Source organism: Armigeres subalbatus, chromosome 2, assembly GCF_024139115.2.
Source record: "Armigeres subalbatus isolate Guangzhou_Male chromosome 2, GZ_Asu_2, whole genome shotgun sequence".
Taxonomy (NCBI): domain Eukaryota; kingdom Metazoa; phylum Arthropoda; class Insecta; order Diptera; family Culicidae; genus Armigeres; species Armigeres subalbatus.
Window position 1 is genome coordinate 452,530,183 of NC_085140.1, and position 24,329 is coordinate 452,554,511.

A 24,329-nucleotide genomic window follows, 5' to 3' on the forward strand; every position below is an offset into this window, starting at 1 on the left:
CGAGTAGCTTCTGTGGCGATGCGGCCGATGAATCGTGTTAATCCCTTTTCCACGGTTGGACTCAAGGTCTAATTAACTGGGAGCTACTATGCAGCTTCTTGATTTAGCTGACCTACAAGCAGTTTGCTCAATGTTAATAAAGACAATGTTAATAGAGACACAAATTATGATGGCAAATACGTTCTACGTCACCTTTACGTACATCCCGATTGGGCTGCATCTTTGAGTTTTTTCTTGGATTCCGGGAGGCTTGTCCTTAAAAAAATGTGAAGCCGGGAAAACTCTTAGGGATCAAACCCCTTTTAACTTAGCTTAGCATGTGGGTTTTCCTCTCGTTTGGTATAAATCTAAACAGTGCGCGAATGAGTGTGGAGGCGCATGATACATTACACGGTAGTGTCGCAAGGGCGTTTTGGCTGGCAAAATCTTTCCACATTTCAATCATATTCGGAAAATTAAACTTTCTCTATTATATGAATACCATTTCCATCAAGTTTTCTATTACTGTTACATCCACCTCATGCACGGACAATATGAAAAAATATTGCAAAAACGTTTCGATCTCAGGGCGGATGTTTTGGAACCTCTTGCTCTAAAATTGATTTAAATTGAGAAGTACTTCTTATGATGCTGGTCAGACTTTTATGTACGAATAAATGGTGTATTTATAATATTCATTGAACAATCGACTTAAAAAGCTTTTATATTGGAGTGTGTTTCTTCGGAGTAATGAAACGTCCAGTTCTTATTTGCTACAAATGCGAAAAATACATAATCTACTGTAAATAAACGATACAGAAAAACCGACCCATCTATGCTTGAAACATTTGTACTTTGGTTACGCTCTCTATGCGTTCCGAACAGTTATAACTCTCTCCACACATCGTTTAATGGAATTTCCATTCAGCTGCCACTACTGGGTTCATTCTCATGGGGTCCTATGGACGAACACCGGCCTTTTGCCACGTTTTCTGTCGACTCGCCATTTTAATAAGTGTTATTTATTCCTTAGACAAAGCACGCCGCCAGACACTATAAATACCCAAAAGGCCAAAGAGAGGGAAAACCGGATGAACCGAAACAATAAAAAAAGAAAAACTAAGAACCCCAACCAAACAGTGTGGTGAGCTGCGGTCCGTCGATCGGTCCACGACAGAAAACAACCAGTGTGGGAGGAAAGCGCGGTGCGATCCCATTTATGAGAAACATCCGGCGGAGAAGTTCGACACGCATTTTCGCACATTTTGTTCGTAGGTATGTGCTGTTGTAATACCAATACGCGGGGTTAAAGTGAAGTGTGAAGTCGGTAGCAGAACGACGACGTTTGTGGAAATAACAGGAAACTAGAGAGAAGGGGGTGAAAGTGATTGAGCTGTAGGCATGAGCCGAGCCGTGGCACGGTCATTCACAGTGGCCAACCGTGAAAACGCATGAGCAGGGTGTGAAAGTAGTCGTTCCGAAGCTTACGGCGATTGTGAGGACAGCCGGAAGGCGGCAGGCAAAGGCAGTGCCAGCATAGTATCCGGTAATAACTTGTGTTTTTGGTGGGATGAGGCTCCTATTTTTGTACGATGAATAGGGGTGGGCCAGCTGAGAGGTGTGTCTTTCCGTATGTTTGAGGAATGAGGGATAGTCATGGTGATTTAGTGGGCCTTTTTTTTTTCGAAGTGACACGGTTGAATACTTGTTAACTGGTGTTTGGTTCAGACGCCATAAAACTGCGTGATAATGTGATGAGAATTAATTACGGAGTTGATGAATCAAATGCAGAAGCTTAGCTGTCCGAGCTACCGATAGGATAAAGTGTTTATGCAATGTTTCGGTAGTGCCCTTGAGAAAATATGGTAGAGCCGGCACACGTGATGTGAATGTTTTTTTATCCAACGTCTGAAAGTCAGGTGCTTGGTTTATTTTCCTATTTTCTTATGCGAATAAACGAAGCGAAAAGAAAACAGATGTTGATCCTGGATCGTACGGTGGCGATACTGTTGTGCCGTTAGTTCACCAGTGCCGATGATGATGATAGTGATGATGCTGCTGATGATGGTGAAACGATGGCATGTGGCAATCCTGCCCGTGCGCCCGTAGTTGGCTGATTTGATTTGCACGAAGATTCGAAGCGGGAAAATTTTCCTCGGCGATGTAAACGACGGCGCAGTGCGGTGTTTAATCAACTGGAAAATTGAAAAGGTATTTATTTATTATAATAATCGTTGTTCTTCATTAGTTTGATGTAGTTGATTGAGATTGACTATTTTTCGCAAAGTGGTGTTGACACAGATGATAGCTCATAGAGCTGCAGATTTATTCTACCTGCATATTCAAGTAAACATGAAAACTTCATTCTGATTGTATTTACTTGTGTATGAAGCAAACACTTGAAATGTAGCTGTTTCTATAAAAGCTTTTGTTTTGAAATACTTAGATTAGTTGTTACAAAATAAGTTTTATGTGTAAAACTGCAGGTTACCCCATCAATCGAATTAACATTCGATATTCAATTAAATTTGATTGAATTTTACAAGCAAGCACCGTTTAAATTTATTTCGATTTAAACGAATAGTGAGATCGATTGAATGTTGCGTTTATTGGCATGCTCCAAATATGTGCATGAAAATACATTTAAAATCACAACATATTTTTATCTGTGTATGAACGCACTGCTCATGATTTATGTCGTTTTATCAGAGAAGTTTTTAGACATTTGGGAACGCATCATTTTACTATGATAATTTCACTTTGCACAGACAAAACACAAAGGAATAAAAAAAGCATTTTTCATTATTAAAAAAAATATTTGAAATTTTGTAACTTTATTTCAATTTACTCATAAACATGAATTAAAGATTCTATTATTGACCAAGATCGAACACTTTTCCATTTCTAAACAATTGAAACTAACAAAAAATAGTCAACGTACACTGGCTACAGGCGGTCTGAAATATTAGAGGGAAAGAAAAAAATATTTTTAGGAAAAAAATGGCAGAAGACAAATGTGAAAAGAGTTTTAGGGTGGGATGATTGATTTCTCGTTCTGGAACTCTTTTGTTTGAATATAAGCGGGAATAAAACTCTGTGAACAAGAATCTGAAAAAGAAAAAAATAACAATTTTAATTGTTGCCGAGAATATTGTTGGCACATGAGAATAAATGTCAAATCTTATTATTTTCAGTACTTTCTGATTTAAATGACGCCACTATAATAAAAGTAGCCTCACACCTTGGAAATCTTGTCCACTTATTTTGGTCTCATGTACATCCAAAAAGGAGGGATTCATGCAATTTCGTCGCGGAAAGTTAAAAAATCCTGACCAATTTAAAGACAAGTTTACAGCCTTGAGATTTCCGCCGGATTTTTATCCCCATGTATTTTGAAAAAGGTCAAAAATTTAATTCTCCATAACAGGATCTTATAAATCTCGCCCATTTGGAAGCACATTGGAGCAAAATCTGACCTACTACGAAAGATTCAAAAAGGATAATGTAAAATGTGCCTGGTCTAAAAATTAGAATGTCTGTCCCTGCGCGGGTGTAGAAAAGCATTCAATAACTGAGGAAATGCTTATAGAATACAAGATTGAAAAGCAGGCCAAGTTGCATTTGGAATGTAGAGCCATTGAAGAAGAAGATTCTTCCAAAATTACACAGAAAATTCTCCGGAACGGAGAAAGTCTAAGCAGTTTGCAATGGAAACTCTCTGGAATTTTCACGAGAAATTCTTTAAACTTTCCGCGGGAGATTGTTTAAAACATGGATTTCAACAAAAAAAATCTTGGGATTTCAACGGGAAATTTTTGGAAATTAAAAATTTTTCTTGGAAATTCTGAAGAATTTTGCATAGAAATAAAAAAAATACCGTGCAAGATTTTTTTTAGGTTTCTTTGGGAAATTCTTCGGAATTTCCACGGGTAACTTTCTGGACTTTCTACTAATATTAATAAGCATTTATCAAGGAAATTTTCAAATGTTCGTGAAAAAATGTTCGGTATCTGAACGGATTTTTTTTTCGGAATGTTAGAGGAATTTCTCTTTGTCTCCAGGAGAAATTCTTTGTATTGCTCTTTGTATTCCGTGGAAATTCCACGGGAAATTATTAGAAAAAAGGAATGGTCGTTTGGCCGCAAATAATTCAGCGAAAAGCCATTTGGCCGAATAAAACGTTAAGCCGCTTGTCATCTAGCCGAATTTCGTTTGACCCAAATGAACGTTTGGCCGAACGTTGTTTTGGGTCGTTTGACAGAAAGGGTTACTGGACCGAAAATGTCTTCGCCGAACGGGTTATACGACCAAAATTGTCATTACGCTAAACGAGCAATACGGTCAAATGACATTTTTGGCCAATTGGCCTTACTACCAAACGACCATTTCGGCCAAAAGGGCTTGGTAGTCATTTGGCTACCGCTTCTGTTTTCATACGCAGGAGGTGTGTTCAAACTCTGGCCCGATCTATTTTCATACTTTGTTTGTTTATCTCCATCTGTTCGTTGATTTCAAGGCGGCATACGACAGTATAGACCGCGTAGAGCTTTGGAAAATTATGGACGAGAACAGCTTCCCTGGGAAGCTGACCAGACTGATCAAAGTAACGATGGATGGTGTGCAAAACTGTGTGAAGTTTGTTCGAATCGCGCCGGGGACTAAGACAAGGTGATGGACTTTCGTGCCTGTTGTTCAATATTGCGCTAGAAGGTGTCATGTGGAGATCCGGGTGTAACAGCCGGGGTACGATTTTCAACAGATCCAGTCAATTTATTTGTTTCGCGGATGACATGGACATTGTCGGCCGAACATTTGCGAAGGTGGCAGAACTGTACACCCACCTGAAACGTGAAGCAACAAAAGTTGGACTGGTGGTAAATGCGTCGAAGACAAAGTACATACTAGTGGGCGGAACTAAACGCGACAGAGCCCGCCTGGTGAGCAGTGTTACGATAAACGGGGATACCTTCGAGGTGGTCGAGGAATTCGTCTACCCCGGATCCTTGCTAACAACTGATAACAATGTTAGTCGTGAAATACGAAGGCGCAGCATCTGCGGAAGTCGGGCCTACTACGGGCTCCAGAAGAAACTGCGGTCAAAAAAGATTCGCCACCGCACCAAATGTGTCATGTACAAGACGCTAAAAAGACCGGTTGTCCTCTACGGATATGAAACATGGACAATGCTCGAGGAGGACTTGCAAGCACTCGGAGTATTCGAGAGACGGGTGCTTAGGACCATCTTTGGCAGTGTGCAAGAAGATGGGGTGTGACGGCGAAGAAAGAACCACGAGCTCGCCCAACTCTACGGCGAACCCAGTATCCAGAAGGTAGCTAAAGCCAGAAGGGTACGATGGGCAGAACATTTTGCAAAAATGCCGGACAGCAACCCTGCAAAGATGGTGTTCGCTTCCGATCCGGCAGGTACGAGACGGCGTGGAGCGCAGCGAGCGAAATGGGCAGACCAGGTGTAAAACGACTTGGCGAGCGTGGGGCGTATTCGAGGATGGAAAGATGCGGCCTCGAACCGTGTATTGTGGCGTCAAATTGTTGATTCAGTGTTATCTGTTTAGATATAGACTAAATAAATGAAGAGAATAAATGTTTATCTATAATTCTCGAGTTTTAGCCAGCGCTAGAACCTCGAAATGGAGTCCCATACCGTTTCTGTGTGGCATTGGACAGGCCTATTATCATGAACATGAACATGAACAATTTGTTAAGAGAAGTAGTTTCTTAGATACGATCTCGCCGATTTGATTTGATTCTTAATGGACTAATCAAGTGTGTGATTGGCGATAAACTTAAATACACCAATAAGAACTTCAGAGTTTTATTTTCAAAACAAGTTCATTTTGAAACTAAATGTTATAATGTTTAAATGTTTTTTTTATTACAATAGTTTGAATTATCAAGAACACGTATTCGTACAGTTCTTTGAATGTGCAATGGATTGGAAAGTGCTACAGAAATTTTCTAATTTGTTGATGGCTAGTGTATGCTACGAGGTTGGCAAAGTTTTGAAAGATCGGGGTACTCTTTGAATGTTTTTCAACTATCCTTTGGGAAAATTTAAGGTGCAATTTGTGATGGGACTTGCGAAGAGAAAATGTAATGTCATCTGCATTCAGCCAAACGCTACCACGAACTATCAGATGTATCTAGTATCTTGAATACAATATTCTGAATAACCTTTGATTTTCTCCCTTTTGAAGAGTATTCGAATATAACAGTGATGCCTGATATTATATAGTTATGAATGTGTTTTACTCCGATATGAAAACCATTGTGAAACATAAAAAAACACTTTCGCGAATTGGAAACACTTATAGCGCTATGAAAAGTCGGTCAACTGTAATAAGAAGAAGAATAAAAGATAAAACTATGAAAAGGAAGAATCGATTTCGCATGCGTTGTCTAGGGGAGCGACAGAGTTCAATAAAGAGAGCTTGATTGGTATAGCTGAAGATGAATCACAGTGTTGCGCGGTGAATGTTCGCATTCAAGTGTTTCTTCCTCTGCGTTGGTGGGACGCCCGCAAGAAGAACGGTGTTATTGTGGATCGGAATGATCACAATTCTGCGTGGTGAGACGCCCGCAAGAAGGACGGTGTTATTGTGGATCGGAATGATCATAATTCTGCGTGGTGGGACGCCCGCATTCAAAAGTTTCTTCCTCTGCGTTGGTGGGACGCCCGCAAGAAGAACGGTGTTATTGTTGATCGGAGTGATCACAGTTCAGCCAAGCAAGAGTCTCTTGCTTAGCGATGGTCGATGACCTACAAGTAGTTTTGTGTTGTGGATCCGAAATGTCACAGGTACACAAGAGGATTGATTTAACTGATATTAGATATTCTGCCATGATTTGGAGCTGTTCATCGACCTTTTTTTTTAGTTACGGTATCTGGTTTTTGTTGCTGGTTGTTTCACAAATGTGAATGCACAGTGCATTGGACGTGTGTTCGAAAAAAGCAGAAGTAGTGGTAGTGATTTGAAGTACACGTGAAATGTTACTTCACGAGTTGTGAGTACAATTGCGAGTCGAGACGCCCACTGCATGGAAGTTCCTTGAGAGTGGTTTCCCATATTTATGTGAGCCATCATTTAAGTGTGTTCCTCGATTATGAAATGAGATGCACGCAATACAATGGAGTGCCGGGAATGATTGTCTGCTGCAAGATGCTTTTGTATCATGATGAGAGCGTAACCGGATGATACATAATATGTCGTAGGTGTTATTTTTTTTTTATGCAGAAGAAAAGGGTTAATGCATTTTTTTTTTGGAGAAGAGGGAAGATGTGTGGCATTGGACAGGCCTATTATCATGAACAGGCCTAGCATGCATGTGTCAAATGACAGATCCTATCAGTCATCGTTAGTATACACATTCGCGGGCAGTTGATCCCACATTCCTCGCGAGTGCAGCAGTGCAAACATGATGGGTGACAAATATGCGCGATGTCGAATTGCACAGTTTCCATCTTCTTTCTAGCTCTAGATTTCTGTTATAGAATGAACGAAAAAATGTCGTTATCTACATCCAACACACCATAATCATTGTGAAACGTTCCGTCCTGTTTAGTTTAAGCTAACGGCTTAAGCGCCACCTTTAGAGAAAGGACCGTTATCTCTGTAGAAATATCCCGGCATGAGACTGCCTCCTCAGGGCAGGCCAACAGTATTTATTGCAGAACTAATATTCCACTTCGACCCAAACGTTTCACCGAACCCAATATTTTGTTAAAAGCACACCGCGTTGAAAATTAATACGCTCCAAAACCAAATGGCAGTAAAACAATCCGAATAAAAGATTCAAGCAACTTCGATTAAATTTATAAACATCAACGACCGAATTCGGGTAGAGCTTTTCCAAACTCGAAGTAATTTTATTTATTCTATAATTTATTTAGTCGGTCTCTAAGCGATAGTCGTTGAATTTAAAAAGTTTTACAAATTTCTTATACGATTTACAATTTCAATGCTAATTTATGAGCCTAGGCAACCCTAGCGGCTATGTGACGTCACGTCTAATTAGCGAAGCTTTTAATTTATACAGAGTTAACCTAAATTGATTTACTCGCCCTACATATACAACAAACCTGCACCCGTCTAGGCGATATGCCAACGGCGGTTGGGTACAGGCGTCGTTCTAGCGTGGACAATTCTTCGACGGGCTTTTCTTGCGTCCGACAATCCAAATCCGAAATACCCGCGTTCAAAAGTTGCAACTCGTGTGTGAGCTTTTTCTTCGGGGGTATATGCGTCCCCAGGCTTCGTTCGGTGGAGTGAGAGCTTTATGTAGCGTCGCTCTGGGCTCACAGCTTGACGGAACGAGTCACGTGGTAAGTAAGTATGACCACCACTGTTGAAAGGATTCCAATTTGAGTGTGGAAAATGCCACCCACAATTAGAATTTGTCTGTTGGAGAATAGACTGGTCCAAATCGCCACCGCGTGGCTCAGATGATGACGACTTAGCGCCAATTCACGCTTGGATAATCGAAAAAACGGACCAACCCGGATAAACCGCCCACGTTGTTGGGCCTGACTTTGCCTAAACAACGTATTATAAACTTTACTTCACTTTTGTCCACCGAAAACACACTAAAGCTTACCTGACTAATATGTCCAATTTCCGATCACTTTATTTCAATTTATATTCTAACGAACTTTTCAAATTCAGCTATTAAAAGATATTCATCATTATTCATGCTAAAGTTAACGAAAATCGCGGAAACTTACTTCGAATTTAGTTAAATCAAATCACGAAACTTTTTTTCAAAATGGCGTTGAAGAATAAACTTTCACTTGGAAAATATAGTGTTTTCACTAGCACGAACTCCACCAGAAAGAAAGCACGAACGCGAATCGAAATGGCTCGAACCTAAAATTTAGACGCAATTACTACCCAATGGTGTACAATGGGCTCTATACCTTTTTTACCATTGGTCAGTTCTGGAGAGTGAGAGATTTTCTAAATTTTCTTTTGATTTCCATTTTCAAATAGTTCGGCTAATCGAAGGTCAGTGGAAATTTACTACTGCGCAATTGACAAATTTCACTGCAGTCGCCTTTAATTAGGTGACTGATCAGGTTTTCTAAAGTTTGCTTAGAACATTCATACCGAAATATTTCGTCATAGAGTACGTGAGATTCATAGGGCAGCACAATTCTAATATAAATAAGCTTTGATCGGTTATTGATAAATCCGAAATCAATTACACTGCAAAATGTGTTGTTGAATTTTAGTTATTTTAGTTTAGTATTGACGGAACCGATTGAAATCTTACAATTGTTTTGCTATCACATTGGCAATTAAGACAAACCACTGCGTTAATTAAGACGAATCACTGCAGGTTCTACACCTCACCACCAAATTCCAATAAAATTCAGCATGAACTCGTGGTGTTCCCGGCTTACAGTGGGCGAGTAATTGCATCACTCCTTTATATGGGGCTGTCCTATTGTGCGAGGTGGGCAAGCATCTCCTATGGTATTAGTTTCCTGTCAATCACGGAATAGCAACAGTGAAATGTACGGTCATCAAGCTCGAGCTCAAATGACAAGTTCGACCGAACAACATTTTCGGTCATTTGTCCAGTAATAATAACTCTAGGCTAGTATGCAACGAAATAAAAAAAAATACTTCCGAGTTCTTTTCGCTTCGAAAAAACATACAATATCTCAATATCCTACTCCGGAGTGAACAAAGAATACCTAAGAGTCCTAATTGTTCCGGAATAATCAAAATGCCTCGGATTTCTACTCGCTTCGGAATAAATAAAATGCATCGAAGTCCTCGCTTGAGAGGTTGGAGTTGTTGGAGGTACAAAAGTTGTTGCGGATTCATTTTTGCTCCGGAATAAACAAAAATTGCTTTGGAGTTGTACACGCTCTGGAAGAAGAAAACTTCTTCGGAGTACTACTCGGTTCCGAATTGAACAGAATGCAACAGAAAAGCCTTATCGTCCCGAAATAAACAAAAATTGCGTCGGAGTCTTTTACGCTTCGACATAAATAAACAATTCATCGTAATCCTACTTGCTCAGGAATAAAACAAAATGTCCCGGAGTTCAACTCGCTCCGGAATAGACAAAATGCTTCGGAATCTAACTCGTTACGAAATAAACTTCGGAATCATTTTCGTTTTGAAATGACCAAACAATACTTTGAAATCCAACTTTCTCCTTGGAGCAAAGTTTGCAGAAATCGCTCTCAATAGATATCGAACAACGATAAAAGAGAGCTTTCTACGAAAGGATTATGTCTTTTCAACATTATTACCGACCATTGCGGATTTATTCCAGCAAGACTCAGTCAAATCACACACACAAATACAAAAAAATATATGTCATCGTCCGTTATACCAATTTATCAACACTTTTCATGCTGTTCACAATTATGCCAAATGGCCATCATGCCAACATACCGTTATGTCAAATGGCTGCTATATCAAATGACCTTATGCCAAATATCCTGCTCCCTTCAGATATATATTATTTTCAGGGAAATGTAATACTCGGGGAAATGTCATTTTCGGGAAAATATATTTTCGTTGAAAAGTCATTTTTGAGAAAATGTTATCTCTGGGAAATTGTTATTGTCCAAGATTTGCTATTTCTGATGAATTCCAGAAATTGGTTTTCGGTGAATAATTCAATCTCAAAAAACCTCGGACGAACTAAAAAATTGAGAATTTGAATTATGTAATAATGTAATTATGCACTAGCTATGTGTACTTCCTCAATTGATGAGAAAATCAAAAGATTGGTTAAAGAGAAAGGCAAAAACATCCAATGATTAAACGAAGGTAGATATCACTTTCAAAAACATTAATTCCGACACATAAATTCTTGTTATATTGTAGGAAATGATATTACCCAGAAAAAATGTTTACCGAAACTGTCATATTCGGAAAAGTGTCATTTTCGAGAAATTGTCATTTTCAGGGAAATGTCATATTCGGGGAATTGTCATATTCGGCGAAATGTCACATTCGGGGAAATGTCACATTCGGGGAAATATAATTTTTAAGAAATTGTCATTTTTAGGGAAACGTACGTTATATTCGGGGAAATGTCACGTGTTCGAGAAAATTGCATTTTCGGGGAAATATCATATTTGCGGATTTTTTTTGAGGGATGGCATATTAGAGGAATTTTCATTTTCGGACGAAATGTCATTTCAGAAGAAATGTTTTCAAGGATATGATACTTGCGGAAAATGTTATATTCGGGGATATGTTATTTCCGGGAAAATGTTTATTTTTTGTGATTCTTTTTAATTAAAGGGATTGGTTTCTGGGTAATTTTAAAAATTACCTGGAAAAGATGTTTAATTTTAATACACATAGTTAAGTGTGCCATTTTATGAGATACTGCGAGAAAAGATTCGGCTGCCGGTGGGACTTGAACCCACACTATTCCATTAAGCACACGGACATATTACCAATTATACAACAGCTGCCCTTGCAAGAAGTTGTTCCATAACTAGCTAATAACGATGGGATATCAGTCAATTCCCCGTATCTATCGAATCTGCTTTGGCAACATTTCACACCTTTTTCTCTCTACCCAACTATGTGTATCAGAATTGAACAACAGTCGGTTGTGTTTGCCGGTTGCCGTGTACTTAATGGAATAGTGTGGGTTCAAGTCCCACCGACAGCCGAATCTTTTTTCGCAATATCTCATAAAAACACCTTAAAATGGCAAACTTAACTAGGGGAACAGACGGCTTTGGCAGGTTTTGTTCTATTATTGGCAGGGGGGTTTTTGTCGACCGAATTTTATGAAATTTGGCCGCAATATTCTTTGATATGCAAAGAATGTTTGGGCCAAATTTGAGCATAATCAGTCATAAAAAACCCCCCTGCCAATAATAGAACAAAACCTGCCAAAGCCGTCATTACCCCTATGTGTATCAAAATTAAACATCTTTTCCAAAAAAAAGAAAAAAAATCTGACTTCCCTCACAAGTCATCAATCAAGAAAAAAAAATTAAAAATTACCTTACTAAAAAATGGAAAATTTGAAGCCCAACGGCAGATATGCCTTTCGTACATTATGTCTTTCGTTTTTCACGCCTGACGTACCTCGCGCACCTTACTCCTCCTTTACACCTCCTGTTTTCCGGTCAACTCCATCTATAGTCGCCTGCTAAAGATAAAGGATATATGTCTCAATTTTTAAGGATATCGGTAAACTGCCGGTGCACGCATAATTGTTCCACGTTTGCTGGAATTCTTTATATACATGGGACGATTATGCGGTAAAGGGGCTCAGAAGTTTTACCGCTTTCTTCAATGACCCTCCAACTCCTCTATAATCGTCCCCGTTCTCTTAAGAAAATCCCTCCCCCTTACCCTCCCCCTCAATGACCATCCCACCCTCTTTGTTATCTTCTCCTTAGGATAGAGAAAGTGTGTTTTAAATTTTGTTGCAATCGGTTTAGGGGTTCAGAAGTTACACTGAAATGCCCGTTTTTTGAACAATACCCCTCCCTCCAGACCTCTCTTCTATTTTCCAAATTAGCCTTCCATATAATCGGCTCCTGATAGTGAATATGTGTACACATTTTGGTTGAAATCGGTCCTGGGGGTTGAGAGTTACACCGAATTGCTCATTTTCCAAAGACAACCCCTCTCCCATAATCTCCTTCCTTGCCCAATGACCATCCCACCCCCTTTGTTAACTTCTCCTTAGGATCAGAGGTTCCCAAACTGTGGGTCGCGACCCCCAGGGGGGTCGTGGGCTGTTCAGTGGTGGGTCGCGAAAGACAAATCTTAATTCATATTTTTGTTACTATTTTGTCCCATAAATCTAATCCATATTTTAAATTAGGATCTAAGTAATGATTGGATGATTAAACAGCAACAAACCTGACGAGGTTAACGGCCTTTTTTGTTATACGATAAAGCTATGTCCATTTAGAATCCGGAATCATTTATTGTATTGCAGTGGCACGGAAAGTGATCGCTGCAAGAATTCTTTTACAGCGGTTTGTCTACCTAGGCGCCCACTTGCTGTGGTATAAATTTCACGATGTTGCGTGCAGCGGGTCAAAAATATTCCAGATGGAAGCCGAAAGGAAAGAAAAAAATCTGCACACCCACGTTGATAATGCTGCTCATCGACGATGGAACCTACGTCAAAATGGATTTCGGACAGCTTCCTAGCCAAAAAATCTACATGGCGACGGCACGAGGAGTAGTTCCTGCGAAGTTTAAGTTTGCTTTTTGGACAAACTTGCAAAAAAAACAGATGATTTTTGCAAGGGATATGCAGCTGTGGAGCAAAGACCTAAGTGTTTGTGACGAATAAGACGATGGACTCGAAGCTGTACAAGGAGGAATGTCTTAAAAACCGCGGTCTACCTTCCATAAAGCCCATAAAGGTCCCGTGAAGTTTTGGCCAGATTTGGCGAGTTGCCACTACAGCCGGGAAGTCATCCAGTGGTACCGTGATAATAACGAAGATTTCATCGATAAAATAAATCCACGCAACTGCCCACAGCTCCGGCTCATCAAGACATTTTGGGCAGTAATGAAACGAAAGCTTAAGAAAAGTGGAAAAACAGCTCGGGACGCGACTCAGATGACCAAAATGTGGAACAAATGTGCCAAGGAAGTTGACTTCGGAGGTGTGCAACTTTTGATGAGAGGAATAAAGAAGAAGGTGCGAATTTTCACTAGAAACAAAAAGAAATTATTTGTATCATATTTTTTTCCTTAAAGTACAGTAAATTACCTTTGTTTTGATGTATTAACCTTATTTGTACGTCAATCCGTTACCGAGATACAGATGATTTTATTATTCCGGATTCTAAATGGACATAGCTTTATTTGGGCAAGTAGAAAGAAGTCCTATACAATCCAAATCTAAGCCCCGAACTCAATCCAATCCTAATCCAATTCGAATCCAATCTAAATCAAATCCAATATAAATCAAATTCAAATCCAATCCAAATCTAACTCAAATTCAATTCAAATCCCATCCACATCCAATTAAAAGAATTGACGAAATTTTGGCAAATACAATGATGGGATAAAAAGCAATTTATTATGTTTTGTTCAATCTAACGCGAACTAATTTTTATCTAATTTCACAAAATCAATACATTTGGTACCTGGTGGGTCGCAAGGATTCTGCTAGGTGGGTCGCATATCCAAAAGTTTGGGAACCTCTGGATAGAGGATGTATGTACCAAATTTGGTTGAAATCGGTCCAGGGGTTTATAAGTTACACCAAATTGCCTGTTTTCTGAACAACCCAGTCAACACAAGATCGTATATGATGTCACATAAGATGCTAAAGTGAGAGACTTTTTCATTCTTTTTTAGATTCAATCGCTGCCAGAAGGACTCCGTTCGGAATAAAAAAATACTTCGAAGTCCTACTCGCTTTGAAGCATACAAAGATTGTTTCGGATTTATTTTTGCTCCAGAATACACACAATAATGTCTCACAGTGTTACTCGCTACGGGATGCCTCGGAGGTTTCTCGTTTGGGAATATACAAAAATGGTTTCACTCTTAAATAAACAAAAAAAAAATCGCCTCGCTGTAAATTAGTTGATTACATTCGAAAATTCCAAAGGAAATTAAATGGTTGGCTCGGTTGTTTTTAATGCATTTAAATATTCATCCCTTTCTTTAATGAAATTGTTGAATTTTTTTGTCTAATGTATATTTATTTGAAAATAATATCAAAATACGCCTATTAGGGTAACGATGGTATTTTGGACATCTGAATATATTTTGAACTTTTGGCTATATTTTGTTTAATTTGTGACATAAACATAGTTCGAAATGTGATTATTTACGAGGTAAACCAGACACATGATTCCTATTTATTAAAAGAAAGTTAAGTAGAAAAACACGCAAAATATAGCCAAAAGTCCAAAATATATTCAGATGTCCAAAATACATCATTTACCCTAGATGTGACAAAATTGAGCGTACAGTGAATTTTTTACTATAAAATTTCTTATTTTAAACACGAATCATGTATTTTAATATTGTTTATTTCATGATTATATTTATAATAATAAACATCTGCTACTTAAACATTAAATGTTTTGAAATTAAACCATGGTTTGGTCGAAATGAAGAACAAGTGAGAGGTAAGAAAAATTCTATTCAACAATTTAATGCTGCTGGGCAAAATAGATGCTTTAAGATATGGTTACGTAGCGGATATTTATTATTATAAGTAGCGGATATTTATTATTATAAATATAACCATTAATCACTTTTATAATTAGGAATTTTATAGAAAAACATTCACTGTACGCTCAATTTTGTCACCAGTAACAGGCGTATTTTGAAATTATTTTCAAACAAGTAAACGTTGGAGAAAATTGTTCAACCATTTTATGTAAGCAAACATTGAAGGAGGAGATGAATATTGAAATGCATTAAAAATAACCGATCCAACAATTAAATTTCCTTTGGAATTTTCGAATATATTCATCTAATCCATGCTGTACGCTCAATTTTGAGAGTGACTGTAAGTTCTAATTTTTTTTGTAGATTTTTTCATGAGGTCAACGCAATGTTTTTATAAAACCAAAGGCCATAAATAACAAAAGCAAACCGCGTCAAAAGCTAACCAGGGTAATTGTTCCTGCAGCTGCCATCAGTAAGCCTTAATTCAATCCCAGTCCCAGAGTAGGAATTATTGATTGTATGAAGGTTAATTGTAACCAACCCCAATGAAATTATGTTTTATAAGGAAGTTTGCTTGAGTTATTTAAATAAAAACACAGACATAAACAACATAGCTGACAATCGAAGTGTTCCGAAGATCTGAAACCTTATTTCTAAAGCATATCCACTTGCATCTGATATGTGTTCCATACCAGAAGAAATACAGTCGCATCGATTACCTATATTTGAATCCTCACAGTCTGCAGCCAGAAGTGAAAAGCACTTGAGCACATACCTTTATATTGCCACTCAACTGAGACGTATGGCATTGCTAGTTCCAAAGTAGCGAACGACGTTTACCAATGCTCTGTGAACCACAATTCTCGAAAGACATCGCTTAACTAGTTATAGTGGCTCAAAAAACAGGATCAGCATCGCCTTTCGATAAGTCTAAAATACTTGTTTGCGCTATTTCATTGAACTGCTCCTGTTTGTTTGAATTTCGACAGCTACGCGTCTCTCTTCATCGTGTCGACTGTATATGTCTGTTCTAGTGCTTCTTTCGAGACTCAACAAGAAGAGTTGCTATATCAGTTGTGCTTTCAGCAAGTTTGAAAAATTTATTTACAAAAAATTACTTCCGGAATCTGCAAGTTTCTTCCTCAACATCTCTCCAGCCATTGTTTAAAGTTAAGCAAGTAGTTTGTTTAAATTTGTAGCATCTGTGTTATTGAAAACTGACGTATGCAACAAGCCAGAAAAAAGATTTCTAATTGATTCGTTTTTCACTTAATTTTGCTCCACATAATTGACAAAAAGGTATTTTAATTAAGATAAGATTACCAGCACAGCAATAATATTTTTGCAGACAATGAACTACTTTGGACAGATTTACCGAGCGCGTCCGACAAAAAGGGTGCATTCCAGAAACTATAACTTAACTTCGTCTCAAGTCTAGACGGCCATCGACGACGATGGTTTTTGCCCGTAATAACATCGACCCAAGCTTAAATCGCTCCCAACTACGTGAGTGCATAACGTGTGTGTGCAGTGCAGCTGCCGACGAGAATTGCCAACGTGAAACTTCCAAGACGGCGGCGATATCGAGAAAGGGATATTCTAAGACACGGACACGGGATTGGCTAAGCAGATTGGAAGATATAACTTATTGCGCTGCATTATACGGTTTTTGCAATCTTTCCAATGAATCGCAGAGATTAAGGCTCACACGTACGTACCAACTTGGTTTTCTTATGTGTTTTGGAAAATTGGATGGAATAGTGTGATAAAAACATTGGACGTCATTAAATTGGAATTTATGGAATGCGAGATATCTATTTGCAGCATCTGCTGAAGGTAGCTGGCTTGAGGTTCTAATCCTGGTTTGTATCTGGAAACTTTCTGGGTTGGTATTTCTCGGCCAAAACAAAATTGATTGAACTGTTATCTACAAATGCAATTAAAACTAAGAACAAATTGTGCTTTCCGTAGATCAGTCTGTTAAAATTTATTTATAAGAGTAGACATTGAATACACACCTGGATTGTAATGTCGTCTTGGATGTATCATTCTCAACTCGAAGCACTTGAAATAAATGTACAGTTCAGGTCGTAACATGGATCTGAAATCGATTTGTATATAGTTTCATTTTGAGTTCAATAGCAATGAAGGTAACGGCATGGTTTTTGTATGCCAGTAGAGATAGTAGAAAGTTATACTTATTGAAATCTATTCTAATTTTCCATCATTGCATTTAAGTAACAAAAAGGCTGAATCATTGTGGCGAAAGATTGAAAATAAACTTTGTCATCATCGTTGCATTGTAGCTAAATGGGTCAAATAGAAACGGGTACACACAGGCTTCATACACAGGTGGTAACTTTTAAAATCCAGTGAAACGATGTGGCACAAAAAGCCTTTCAGCTGCAGTCGACTGAAGCAGCAGCAGCAGCAGTGGCTTGGCTTGAGTTGTAAACAAATAATCCAAGCCACTCAACACAGCTGGGAAAGCTCCCACACTATGTCACCAGGACAGCAACAGAGGGATAATAACACGTACCTGAAACTGCTGTTGCACTATCCTTCGGTAGAAGGGATGCCTTCCGTTTCATTCAGGAATGGGGTTTCGGTATATGTGTAGGCGGTAGCCTCACAGAAGTGAATGCATCATAATAATGGACGGACATCCGTGAACGGAAAAGCAAAGCTCCCGAGTGTGGAGGCCCGACAGGAAACTGTCAGGCCAAACAGATAGTCAGACAGACAGACGGAGAGACGTCAGCGATTGCACTCCGCCCTTTTGTCCAATCATAGTCGGCAGTAAGGAAGCATATGTGCCGCAGCTTTGGACTATTTTTGTTCGAATCATTGCCGTATTAGCGCTTGAATACAAACTTCGCAAAAAGAAAAAATGTTACGCTCCATAAGCAGGAGAGCACACAAAACGCTGTCGTTATCGGCTGGGTCGACCGGGCAGATAATATTTTATCAGTCATTATCATTACAAAGCAGGTACGTAGACTCAGTGGCATTCGGTAGTGGGATGGATGGTAGACAATGACATATGTACTGGAGAGCAGATGCGAACGTAACAAATGTAAAGCTCCGTTGCGCTGCCGGCTTATTTATTATCGTGTGATGGGAGAATTAATCAAGTAGGCACCCGGTTCAAGCGGCAGAAGCACAACCAAAGCCTACTAATTACTGTGCATTACTTTTAGATTTTCTGGGGAGAATCGAAAGAGAAATCTACCATCTCCTTGAGCATCTCCAACAGCACCTCCTTAGCCGTGCGGTAAGACGCGCGGCTACAAAGCAAGACCATGCTGAGGGTGGCTGGGTTCGATTCCCGGTATCGGTCTAGGCAATTTTCGGATTGGAAATTGTCTCGACTTCCCTGGGCATAAAAGTATCATCGTGCTAGCCTCATGATATACGAATGCAAAAATGGTAACCTGGCTTAGAAACCTCGCAGTTAATAACTGTGGAAGTGCTCAATGAACACTAAGCTGCGAGGCGGCTCTGTCCCACCCAGTGTGGGGATGTAATGCCAATAAGAAGAAGAAGAAGAAGAAGATGATAACAGCAACATGTTGGAGTGCCCGTAATTATATATTTTGTGATTGTATGCCCAGGAAGGAAGAAGAAAGAAGAAAAGATAAAGAGAGAAGAAGAAAGACGAAAAATAAAACTACAAAAATAAAATACAAAAATTAAAGAAGAAAGGTGAATGAAGAAAGATAAAAAAAGAAAAAGGGAGAGGGAAGAAAAAAGAAGGAAAAAAAGAAGTGAGAAGAGAGAAGAAAGATTGAAGAAAAAAGAAAAAAATAAGGAAGCAGGAGAAAAGCGAAGGGATAAAGAAAAAAGAAGGGAAAATGAAGAAGGAAGATCGGAAAGGAAGAAGCAAGAAGAGAGAAGAAAGAATAATGAAAGAAGAAGGGAAAGAGAGAATGGAGAAAGAAGAAAGGAGAAGAACGAAGGAAAATAGTGAAGGGAGAAGGAAGAAAGGTAAAAGACGAAGGAAGAAGGATGATATGAAGGAAGAAGAAAGAAAGAAGAAGAAAGAAAGAAGAAGAAAGAAAGAAGAAGAAAGAAAGAAGAAGAAAGAAAGAAGAAGAAAGAAAGAAGAAGAAAGAAAGAAGAAGAAAGAAAGAAGAAGAAAGAAAGAAGAAGGCGGAAGGAAGAAGGAAGAAGGAAGAAGGATGTAGAGAGAAAGAAGATGGAAGACGGAAGAAGGAAGAAGGAAGAAAGAAGAAGGAAGAATTAAGGTAGAGTTAAAAAGGAAGAAAGAAGAAGAAATAAAGCCGAAGGAAGAAATAAAGAAGGAAGAATGAGAAATGAAGAAAGAAGAAAAAAAATGAAGAAGGATCAAGGAAAAGGATGGAGGAAGTAGGCCTTTGGCCTAATGGCCTAACCCCGAATGCAGCCACTATGGTGCAGGAAACAGATTTAAGCGGAAAGATGCATTTTACGTCAAAACTTTATTTTTTAGATAAAAATGTTGTACAGAATAGTAAGATTGTTCGAAATTGAAAGGTCATCATTATGGTGCTCTCGAGGAATAGGGAGGCCCATCATAACAAAAAAAATAAATGTTTTTTTTATTTCGTGGAATACTGACATGCCAAAATTGTAACTCAGCTTATTACAATGAATTTTGATAAAAAAAACTTTTCCGGTGGCTGATTTTAAGCAATTTTACTTACATAGATTAGGGTTTCCCTAAAACAAAACCAGTATTTTTGCTCCACTTTTTTAGCTTTTGATTTTTTGGAAAAGTAGTGACAAGTGACTTTTAGAGCTCAACAAATGCATCTTTTGATGTGTAATTATGCTCAATATCTTTTACCGATGAAAAGGTATAATCGTTTGGCTGTTTGACTGAAAACGTATTTTTGACTGGAAAACGGTTTTAACTTTTGATCGATTGTTGTAGATATTCAGCATATTTACATATCAAAAGTTGGATTTTTTTTAGTTCTAAAAGTCATCCAAAGACGTTAGATAAGATAAATCGAAAACAAAAAAGTAGATCAAAAATAATATTTTTAGGGACACTTCAATCCAAGCAGGTAAAGTTGCTCTAAATGAGCCGACTTAAGAGCTACAGAAAAGTTTATTCAGCAAAATGTATTGGAATAAACTGCGCTACAGCTTTGTATGTCAGTATTCCGCTAAATATTTTTTTTTCAATTTTTTTCTCTATAATGGGCCATCTTATTCTATAATGATGGCCTTCTATAATGATAAAATGCATCTTTTCGCAAAAATATGTATCCGGGGTCATATTGCAGTGAGGCTGTCATATTGAATTAGTAGGTAGGATTACTTAAACAGGTTCTCATTAAAAAGTAGAAGTGACATTTGAGAGGAAAACTTGTGGAGGAGCCACCAAGTTACAACCAACTATTGTGGGACCAACGGTTACACGGCCTACCATGAAACCTCCTGCAGGTTCTCTACTTTATGTATTGTAATCACGCTTTTCTGATATACAAATGAAATAGGTGTCAAGCCCTCAGTAGTCTGCCGTGAACTGTTTTCGCCTTTACATGACGATCACGAAAACTACCAGTACTGGCTCCAATACGAAACTTTGAGAAACTCTTTTTGTATTGAATATTTTGAATGAATCAGAGCTGTAGTGTGGATGTCCGGCGCCTTTGATAAAATCTCTTACGGCGCTCCTCTCTTACTAAAGAAAAAAATATGCAATATTTTACATTCAAACTTCATTTTAAATCTCGCCTAAAAGCAAAATTTAAGTTAAGTGGCTCGAAGATGCTTCAAATATTTGGTACTTATTTAGTACATATATTTACTCATGATTTCTTTCAGCATATACTTCCCAGTGTCCATAACGACTGTTTCTTGTATTAACTATCGTTCTTTAAGGTAGGTATCACGGAGAAAAGGAATTTGAAAATCGTGACAAATCATATACAAAATTGTCCTGTCATAATAGCTTAGTGCTAGGTATTCCATTTTATTCCACCACATTTAATTTCATGGAATAGTACTAAACTCCTTGCTAAACTCGTCTCATGACTGGTGAAGACATTCCACTTCAGGAATATAAAAAAATTCTTACAAGTTTCTGATAGTTGGGTCAAGAAAATCTAACTCTTAAATGGATTCATCGATGGTCTAAATCGCTATCGGAACTATTCGGATCAGGAAAAGTCGAACTTTAGAATGGGAAATGGTTATATTCGCAGGGTCAATGAAACCCAACTTTAGACTAGTCGGATTCGCAATCGGAAGCTAGAGGGCCACTACTAAAACTAAATAATTTGACATGATTGAAAACTCGATTTGTGCAATTGCACAACATGTGAAAGATTTCATTCGAAAAATGCATTGGAAGGTAACCACTTCATTCTGTGAGGCTTGAACCTCCAGTATTTACATTTGTATTTAAATGGCCCTGTTACTAATAAAAGTGTTCTATTTCGCATACCATTATTCTTGATTCTGGCCAGCCACACGCTACGGCACTGGGCAAAAGTCTTAAACTGAATAACAGAATATGATGTGGAATTGACTGATACAAGAGTCAAAAGAACACCCGAGCAAAGCTTAAAATCAAATAGTTTTAACAGTTACTGTGACATTAAGTTGAAAACTGTTTCTGCTGTCAATAAGAGCAAATTAAAAACTGATTTTGATGTAGGTTTTTGATAATGAAATAAGTAATCAGTTCAATATCAATTCATATAATTAAGAAACCAACGAATACTTTGGTTCATCAGTGTATAAGCCAGGGCACTAGACTAAAAACTGTGTCCCATCCCAAGACGTTAAGGACCCAAAGAGTGACTATTAATCATCTTAGCTAAGTCACTCCCAACGATTCTAAACCATCACCTAATAATGTAAACGGAACGGTTGGTACGAGATGTTCCCGTTCTATGGTTTATATGTGAAATCAGGTTGAGAATTGATTTTCACAGTTATAGGTATTAAACAACGCTGCACAGTTGGCCTGGTCGCTTTTATGTTTGATCATGACGTGCTTCAAACGTAAATAATATCAAGAAAGTGATAGACGTATAGTCGAGTACATTACTTTCAAGTTTTCTATCACGAACTGGCTGTAGACTAGACAAGTTCATATGATTTAGAACCCAACAGCAAATCTACAAATCTACATAAACATAAGTAACATAATTTGAAAACAAATTATGATATAAATTTGATGTCGATATCATTTGTTTTCTATTTGCCCTCAAAAATAATTCTTAGATCAAAACAAATAGTTTGAGATATGCATCACTTCTTATAAATAGTAGCAGGCTAGATGTACCAGTCGTGGCTATAGCCAATCAAATCACCGTAAACCAGGCCTGTCCAACCTTTTTAAGCCATGGGCCAATTTTCAAAATTAACAACTGCTGGCGGGCCAAAAAATAGTCGAAAATTTTTTCAAATATATTTTTAAAATTTTCAAACTTTGAGTTTTTTCTCATTTTTCTAGAATAGCAAAAAATCTTCCAAAAAAAAAACTAAACTCCACCCAGGTTTTTTTTACACGGTTTGGTTTTGGACGTTTAAGGTGATTATAGAATGAAGCCCGTGGTGAATTTCAAATCCACCACACGTTCATCTACATACATTTCCAAAAGCCCAAATCTGGCGTAATAGTTTTGGTACAGTGCCGAAACTCAAATTATGATTGTTCAGCATAACTAAGCAAACGATCTGCCATTATTTCAGCCCCATACACGTTATGGATCTTTCATCTCGTGCTCTTGAAAAAAATATTGGAAAAGCACGTGGTTTACAAAATGGCCGATTTCTGGCTTCATTCTATAATCACCTTAAGACCTTCAGCGTCAATAAAGCAATGAGTTAATCCCACCAAAAAATTTACAAAAAATCAAAGCAAATTCAAGGGGTATTTGAAAAGCTGTAAAAGTTCAGGTTAACCGAGAAATTAATAAATCCCAACCGCGTAAAAAAACCTGGGTATTGAATTGCGCTCATAATTCATTTTTTTACGTAACAGATCTTTTGATTGAAAATTCAATGAGAAACATGAAAATGTTGACTACTATCGTATAATCAACTGATATTGTTTGCACAATCAATATCAAAAAATCGCAAACAGAAACTGTTTGTACTGCTTTTATTCTTAAAATGTGTTGAGATAAGATATGTTTTCTTTCTGAAATTTGGATTTGAGCTCGTCGTTGAATTGGGGGTCGATAATCTCCATTTGAAACATTTCGGATACATTTTATAAATGTTGAGAAAATGGATAATGGGTAACTGTGTTCTATAAAATCAACAAGATTAGGGTAATGTACCAGTTTTCAGCAACAAACTGTGCCAAAATGTTATGCGCCAATTTCATTTCTAAAGCTTTAATGTTGGATAATGAAAGTTCGACGTGTTGATCTGTTCCTTGCAGTTCAAGTCATTGAGATGTTTGGTAATATCTACCAGAAAATCTAAGTCACTCAAGTCGTTCATTCAAGATCATTCAGTTCGTGTTTCCTTATGTGTGATTTCATAGTGTGATTTCATTTCGAAGACAATAAATTCTCTTGAGCCTGGTTCTACGGTTCAGGTAACGAACTCCGCAAAAATACAACAAATCTCCGTATTCCGCTTCTCTCGAATCCCTTGCGTTAATAAAGTTTATTTACTTAATGACGAGCGTTAGTACTAATTGTTTTCGCCCATAGATTCTCATGATGAATAATGCAATATGTGTGAGGAAGTATAACTATACTACACTGCCGTAATCTGAAAAAATGACGTATGCGCCATTTTACAACATGCATGATTTTTATTTTTCTGTTAAAAAGTACGATGAGTATTACTCGTTAATACCATTTTTGGAAAATGGCGTATACGTCACTTTGCCAGATTAGGGCAGTACTGTGAATCAGTCTGTGATTGCTTCTCCTTTCTTAGAAGAGTCAAAAGGCAAGTGTTCTTTTCCGTCATTGTCTGTGCGGCCTATCAGTTGTAAGGTCGCTTAAGTTTTTAGAGGAGTGTCAAGCCCCTTCATACAGGTCTTAACAGCTCCTCTCAGGTCTTTTCCGGTAGTCGTTCCACTCATTGGGATCAAAGCTGCCAATTCCTCTGTGATTTAAAAATGATCATCAACTCCCCTTATGAAGACAGCTTCTTGCACCATGTTTTCAACATTAGTATTGCCATCGATTGCGAGAGAGTAGAATTTGAAGTAGGTGT

General features: G+C 38.1%; 1 protein-coding gene across 1 annotated transcript in view; it reads left to right on the forward strand.

Moving 5' to 3' along the window:
- LOC134213770 (transient receptor potential-gamma protein) overlaps window positions 1-24,329 on the forward strand; it is a 395,710-nt gene that overhangs the window by 16,753 nt on the left and 354,628 nt on the right. Inside the window, exon 2 of the mRNA XM_062693089.1 lies at window positions 1,013-1,525. The gene's annotated coding sequence lies outside the window, so the exon portion shown is untranslated. The remainder of the gene's footprint in view (window positions 1-1,012; window positions 1,526-24,329) is intronic.